Source organism: Ranitomeya variabilis, chromosome 6 (assembly GCF_051348905.1).
Source record: "Ranitomeya variabilis isolate aRanVar5 chromosome 6, aRanVar5.hap1, whole genome shotgun sequence".
Lineage (NCBI taxonomy): Eukaryota > Metazoa > Chordata > Amphibia > Anura > Dendrobatidae > Ranitomeya > Ranitomeya variabilis.
Window position 1 is genome coordinate 85,232,000 of NC_135237.1, and position 8,200 is coordinate 85,240,199.

Genomic DNA, 8,200 nt, shown 5'->3' on the forward strand with positions numbered 1-8,200 from the left:
ACAATTTTGCCATTGTTTTTTGGGGGGTTTAATTTTTATGGCATTCACTGTGCAATAAAAAGGATCTGAAAGTGGGTTTCTGCAGGTCAATCTGATTATGGAAATACTAAAAGTATTATTTATATATATATATATATATATATATATATATATATATATATATATTAATACTTTAAAAAAAATGCAGAACTATTTTTTGAATGGTTTGTTTCAACATATTATGACACACATTATTTTTCACCTGTGGAGCTTGTGTGAGGGCTTATTTTTTTCAAAAGCAAGCTGTAATTTTTCTTAGTACTTTTTTGAGGTACCTACAATATTTTGATGGCTTTTTATTCCAATGGGGTGAGGTGGCATAAAAACATAAATTCTGTCAATTTTTCTTGATTTACGGTGATGGACTTTTACAGATGTAGCAATATCAAACATGCTTTTTAATTCTGTACTTTTCTACTACCTTAGTCCTCTTGGGGTAATTGATCCTGTGATTGATTGATCACTTGTGCAATACACTGCAATACTGTAGTATTGCAGTCAATATTCAAATGAATGTTCTCCTATGAAGCCCATGGGTAACTTGAATACTTGTTCACTTTTCAAAGCGTTCAAGGCTTATCCAGTCACATTTGCTGATGTTCAAAAATGTAAGATCAGTCCGGTGGTTAATCTTGATTGTATTGCCTTTATGTTCTGATGGATATTTCCTGAGGAACACTAATAGAGTCTTCACGTCTGTGGTTGTATGATATTATTCTTAGCTTCTCCTTAGCGCTCCATTGTTAGTGTACAGAAGGAGTTTGGTAGGATTTTTGTGGCAATATCATGCATGTTATGGCGGTTGCTATGACATCATTAAGAGGAATTTGCAGTTGTTGATTTGACATCATCTTTCCTTCAGTTTTCTACGGTTGCTATGAAAACGCCTTTCATGCAGTACGACATCACTACTACATCAGAGGGAATTTGCTGAAGCTGTTGCTAAGAAGTGCAGTTTAATACAGTTGTATGATGTAATCACCTTTTATGCAGTTTACTATGGTTGCTATGACAACTTTTATGCATATTGCTAGAAACACTATGACATCATCACCTTTCATCATTGTCGTTCACACCAACGGTAGCTTATGAAGTACTGTATGGTTAATTATTCAGAATTAGCCTCCATCCATCCAATTTAATAACTCATATAATATGTAAGTGTCTGTTATATATATATATATATATATATATGTGCGTGTGTCTATATATTTACAAATACATATATGTATATATATATATATATATATATATATATATATATATATATATATATATACACACACACACACATATATGAGTTTAGGATCTATTTTAACGACATTCACCATGTATAATGTTTTCTACACATATTCATTAAAGATTCGAGAGAGCTGTGAGCTAAGTCTCAGCTCCTACTTTCTAATATTTTTCTGGGATCCCTTGAATAACATTGTTATTTTTTTTGGACATCCCTATGTAGTTCTTTGGCTGAGGATTGTGTTCCTCCTACACATTTCCTGTCTGCACCATCCTAGGCGACTCCAATGCCTTTTATAAGGATTAATTCAGCTGAGTAAAAATCACAAGGTTTTTACCCTGAGAATAGTTGGTGTTTATGACTATTTGCAACCAATATTAACTATTTAATACGCCAGTTTCGAAAAATAGCAGTGTTAAAGAATAATAAGAAAAGTAATGAAAATGTTTATTGAATTCTTTTAACAGGTCCGACATATTTTCACTGTCTTAGAGAACTGTTGTCAGTTATGTCCACTGTAAAAGATGAGGATTCAATTTTTACATTGCAAAGAAAAAAAAAGTTTAACTCTTTTTTTCATCCATGTGGCTATTTTTGCATTATATTATTATTATTATTATTATTATGTTTCATGCAGATTATTATGATATCATCAGAGGAAGTTTGTTGTTGTCTTGTCACTATAAATGAGTGGATTTGCCAATATTCTAAATCATCAAATGATGAAGATTTTACTGGGAAATTTGATTTGCAGCAAAGTTATTAAAAGCAAATTGAATGTTCCTTACTATGTTCTGGGGACTCTCCAGACCCCAAGACCCCAGAGTACAAAAATTGTAAAATGTAAAAAAAAAGTACCACACAGCTCACCTGACCTGCAGCTTGCGTCAGATCCTCAGTGCCTCTTTTTTCCCCCTTTTCCTGACCTACAGCCTGCGTCCGATCCTCAGTGCCTCTTTTTTCCCCCTTTTCCTGACCTACAGCCTGCGTCTGATCCTCAGTGCCTCTTTTTTCCCCCTTTTCCTGACCTACAGCCTGCGTCCGATCCTCAGTGCCTCTTTTTTCCCCCTTTTCCTGACCTACAGCCTGCGTCCGATCCTCAGTGCCTCTTTTTTCCCTCTTTTCCTGACCTACAGCCTGCGTCCGATCCTCAGTGCCTCTTTTTTCCCCCTTTTCCTGACCTACAGCCTGCGTCTGATCCTCAGTGCCTCTTTTTTCCCCCTTTTCCTGACCTACAGCCTGCGTCCGATCCTCAGTGCCTCTTTTTTCCCCCTTTTCCTGACCTACAGCCTGCGTCCGATCCTCAGTGCCTCTTTTTTCCCCCTTTTCCTGACCTACAGTATGTGTCCGATCCTCAGTGCCTCTTTTTTCCCCCTTCTCCGATTGCTCACACTGTCTTCATATTTTTCACTCTAGGCCATGACTTCCACCTGGACTAGGCCTAGAACGTCACTACAGCTATGTCGTCAATCAAGCAACTCAAATTATAATGCTGGATGTCATGCCATGATGGCATGGCATGACAGCCACAGTTGTTTCTGAGGCCCAGAACAGGAGGAAGATTCAAAAGACAATGAGTGATGCGAGAAGGGGAAAAGAAGCAGCGCCGATAACCGGACAGTGCACTGCGGGGGCAGTGGGATAAGTGAGCAGTGAGATATTAATTAATCATTTGCCTTGAACACTATGGTACCGCAAAATGGTGGCTGCCATTTTGTTGAATTAGCATTAAGTGAATTGTAAAAAATCAACATTTTGGAGAATACAGATTTTGGTAAAATTTGAAGATAATTCAATTTCACTAAATTTGCTTATCTGAATTTATAACAATATACTGTATAATGTGTTTGCTAATATACTAACTTACTGCCGTCTTCTCTGTTATTGAGCGGCTTTCTGCTCCTCTTCTCAATGACATCTTTGCTCTTCAGAATATGTGTATCACTCTGTGTGAGCTGGAAGTCTCTTTTACAATCTATTCTTATGCCGTCCTGTTCTGACGCTCCATAGATTTACAGTGTAAACTCCACTTTCGGGTTATAAAGAGCGCAGTGTGGCCCAGAGAGTCTGAAGAGCTGTCGGTGATGTCACTTGGAAGAATAGCAGAATGCCACTTGATAACGGTGAAGACTGCATTAGGAGAGAATATCAACACACACATTGCACTACATATGCAGATTATTATTTATTGTTATAGCACCATTTATTCCATGGCGCTTTACATGTAAGGAGGGGTATACATAATAAAACAAGTACAATAATCTTAAACAATACAAGTCACGACTGGTACAGGAGGAGAGAGGACCCTGCCTGTGAAGGCTCACAATCTACAAGGGATGGGTGAGAATACAGTAGGCAAGGATAGAGCTGGTCATGCAGCGATTTGGTCGATCGGTGGTTACCAGAAGTTACCTGAAACCAGAAGTTTACATACACTATATAAAAAGACACACATGCTTGTTTTTATCTTTTTTTATTTACCATGTTCACTATGTTGTAAATCTAACCTGGCAATACGATTCCCCAGATCAGTACACATATATCAAACATGTATAGTTTATTTTTTATTAAGTTGTGAAAAAAAAATCTGAAATGTATATACTTTTCTTTTTTTCATATTTTTGCCATTTTACGAGACCCGTAGCGTTTTCATATTTTGGGATCATGTTGTAGGATGGCTTATTTTTTGCACCCTGAGCTGATGTTTTTATTGACACCATGTTGTGGCAGCCAAAAAATGTTATTCTGGAGTTTTTTTTTTTTCCTCATTACGCCGTTTACCGATCTTGTTAATGTACTTTGTATTTTGATAACACAGCGATATCATATATGTGTATATACATACACATTGCAGTGCTTCTTCACTGCTATGTATAGCAGAAATAATGATCTCCAATTAACGCTGGCCGGTGTTCACAGGAGTATCATAATGACAGGCACAGTGGTCTCCAGTAGACCCCCGGCTGTCATGACAACCCATTGACAGTGATTGACAGTGGGTTTTAATTGGTTAACAGCTGCGGGTGGAGGTCTGATCCCCCGGCAGCTGTTAAAGGCACATGACAGCTGATTAAATTAGCTCTCATGTGCAGGAAAAGATGGCGGCTCATCACCAGAGCCCACATCAAAGTCGGGGACACGATATATGACATAAATATACGTCATATGTCATGAAAGGGTTAAACCCACCTCCCCACCAATCATCATTCATGTTTTGTTAACTATTTCCTACCTCCTTAAAAAATTTTATCTCCTGTTCTTCTTCATTTCACCCATTTTCATGTGCCCATGAATATATGAGTTTTAGTGTTTTGGGTTTTTTTTCTATTTACTTTATGCATAAATAATGAAAACCGAACTCAGATTGGTTGTTGTGGACAACAAAGTCAGTTTTACATAAAATAATGAGACTTCAACCTCTTGGATCTTTGGTTACCGATAATACATTTCACCTAAAAAGTATGCAAGTTTAAAAGATTGCAGGTTTCTACCATTTTTATTGATCTCATATTCGTAGTGATTCCTAGTGTAGTCCTGCAGGTCCAAAATGAAGAAAGTTACTGGAAACTTCAAAAGAAGGCCACGTTCCCACCTTCAGTATGTGGTCAGTATTTCACATCAGTATTTGTTAGCCAAAACCAGGAGTGGAATAATCAGAGGAAAAGTAAAGTATAATAGAAACACGTCACCACTTCTGTATTTTTCACCCAATCCTGGTTTTGACTTCTAAATACTGATGTAAAATACTGACCAAATACTGAAGGTGGCAATGTGGCCTAAAAGAGACATCTGATACACAGAATCCTGGAGACTGTAAGGTTGTGTGCACATGTTCAGGATTTTTCACGTTTTTATCACTACAAAAACGCTTAAAAAACGCATAGATATGCATTCCATCATTTATAATGCAATCCACAATTTTTGTGCATATGTTACATAGTTACATAGTTACATAGTTATTAAGGTTGAAGGAAGACTTTAAGTCCATCTAGTTCAACCCATAGCCTAACATACCCTAACATGTTGATCCAGGGGAAAGCAAAAAAAACCCATGTGGTAAGAGTAAGCTCCACCATGGGGAACAAAATTCCTTCCCGACCCCACATACGGCAATCAGACTAGTTCCCTGGATCAACGCCTTATCAAGGAATCTAATATATATACCGTGCAACATTATACTTTTCCAGAAAGGTATCCAGTCCCCTCTTAAATTTAAGTAATGAATCACTTATTACAACATCATACGGCAGAGAGTTCCATAGTCTCACTGCTCTTACAGTAAAGAATCCGTGTCTGTTATTATGCTTAAACCTTCTTTCCTCCAGACGTAGAGGATGCCCCCTTGTCCCTGTCACCGGTCTATGATTAAAAAGATCATCAGAAAGGTCTTTGTACTGTCCCCTCATATATTTATACATTAACATAAGATCACCCCTTAGCCTTCGTTTTTCCAAACTAAATAGCCCCAAGTGTAATAACCTATCTTGGTATTGCAGACCCCCCAGTCCTCTAATAACCTTGGTCGCTCTTCTCTGCACCCGCTCCAGTTTAGCTATGTCTTTCTTATACACCGGAGACCAGAACTGTGCACAGTATTCTAAGTGTGGTCGCACTAGTGACTTGTATAGAGGTAAAATTATGTTCTCCTCATGAGCATCTATGCCTCTTTTAATGCATCCCATTATTTTATTTGCCTTTGTAGCAGCTGCCTGACACTGGCCACTGAATATGAGTTTGTCATCCATCCATACTCCCAGGTCTTTTTCATTGATGGTTTTGCCCAGAGTTTTAGAATTAAGCACATAGTTATACATCTTATTACTTCTACCCAAGTGCATGACCTTACATTTATCCTCATTAAAGCTCATTTGCCATTTATCAGCCCAAGCTTCTAGTTTATCATAAATCATCCTGTAATATAAAATTGTCCTCCTCTGTATTGATTACCCTGCAGAGTTTAGTGTCATCTGCAAATATTGAAATTCTACTCTGAATACCCCCTACACGGTCATTAATAAATATGTTAAAAAGAAGAGGGCCCAATACTGACCCCTGTGGTACCCCACTACTAACCGCGACCCAGTCTGAGTGTGCTCCATTAATAACCACCCTTTGTTTCCTATCCCTGAGCCAGCTCTCAACCCACTTGCACATATTTTCCCCTATCCCCATTATTCTCATTTTATGTATCAACCTTTTGTGTGGCACCATATCAAAAGCTTTTGAAAAGTCCATATACACTACATCCACTGGGTTCCCTTGGTCCAGTCTGGAACTTACCTCTTCATAGAAGCTGATCAGATTAGTCTGACATGAATGGTCCCTAGTAAACCCATGCTGATACTGGGTCATGAGGTTATTCCTCTTCAGATACTCCAGCATGGCATCCCTTAGAATGCCCTCCAGGATTTTACCCACAGTAGAGGTTAAGCTTACTGGCCTATAATTTCCGAGTTCAGTTTTTGTCCCCTTTTTGAATATTGGCACCATATTTGCTATACGCCAGTCCTGTGGTACAGATCCTGTTATTATGGACTCTTTAAAGATTAAAAATAATGGTCTATCAATGGCTGTACTTAATTCCTGCAGTACTCCGGGGTGTATTCCATCCGGGCCCGCAGATTTGTCAATTTTTGTGATTTTTAGATGCCGCCGTACTTCCTGCTGGGTTAAGCAGGTAACATTTAATTGGGAATTTTTATCACTAGTCATATTGGCTGCCATGGGATTTTCTTTTGTAAATACTGATGAAAAAAAGTCATTTAGCATATTGGCTTTTTCCTCATCCTCATCCACCATTTCACCCAGACTATTTTTAAGGGGGCCAACACTATCATTTTTTAGTTTCTTACTATTTATGTAGTTAAAGAATATTTTGGGGTTATTTTTGCTCTCTCTAGCAATGAGTCTCTCTGTCTCAATCTTTGCTGCCTTGATTTGCTTTTTACAGAATTTATTTAATTTTTTGTATTTATTTAATGCCTCCTCACTACCTACTTCCTTTCTTTCTCTAAATGCTTTCCTTTTGTCCCTTATTGCGCCCCTTACAGCTCTATTTAGCCATATTGGTTTCCTCCTATTTCTAGTATGTTTATTCCCATACAGTATATACTGTGCACAGGTCCTATCCAGGATGCTAATAAACGTCTCCCATTTTCTTTGTGTACTTTTATGTCTCAGGATATCGTCCCAGTTAATTGCACCAAGATCCTCTCTCATCCGTTGGAAATTTGCCCTCCTGAAGTTTAGTGTTCTTGTCACCCCTATACTGCACATCTTACATAGTTACATAGTTACATAGTTATTAAGGTTGAAGGAAGACTGTAAGTCCATCTAGTTCAACCCATAGCCTAACCTAACATGCCCTAACAATCTTATTAAAGGAGACATGAAAACTTATTATTTTGTGATCACTATTCCCCAAGTGACCCCCAACCCTTATATTTGATATGCGGTCTGGCCTGTTGGTTAATATTAGGTCTAGCAGTGCCCCCCTTCTTGTTGGGTCCTGAACCAGTTGTGAAAGGTAATTGTCTCTCATAGTTGTCAAAAACTGATTACCTTTACTGGAACTGCAGGTTTCTGTTCCCCAATCTATTTCAGGGTAGTTGAAGTCCCCCATAATAATGACTTCTCCTTGAGTCGTAGCTTCATCTATTTGCTTTACGAGGATATTCTCCATTGCTTCCATTATTTTTGGAGATTTATAACAAACCCCTATCAGTAATTTATTATTTTTTCCCCCTCCCCTTATCTCCACCCACAGGGACTCTACATTTTCATTAGATTCACCTATATTATCACGCAGGATGGATTTTAAGGTCGATTTTACATACGGACACACCCCACCCCCTCGCTTATCTGTACGGTCATTTCTGAAAAGGCTACAGCCCTGCAGGTTAACAGCCCAGTTATGGCTCT

At 38.2% G+C, this 8,200-nt stretch overlaps 1 long non-coding RNA gene across 1 annotated transcript in view; it reads right to left on the reverse strand.

The window, feature by feature from the left end:
* Nucleotides 1-1,009, reverse strand: part of LOC143781847 (uncharacterized) — a 46,199-nt gene extending 45,190 nt beyond the window's left edge. Inside the window, exon 1 of the long non-coding RNA XR_013216817.1 lies at nt 461-1,009. This is a non-coding gene — a long non-coding RNA (uncharacterized LOC143781847). The remainder of the gene's footprint in view (nt 1-460) is intronic.
* Between the last annotated feature and the right edge of the window lie 7,191 nt (nt 1,010-8,200).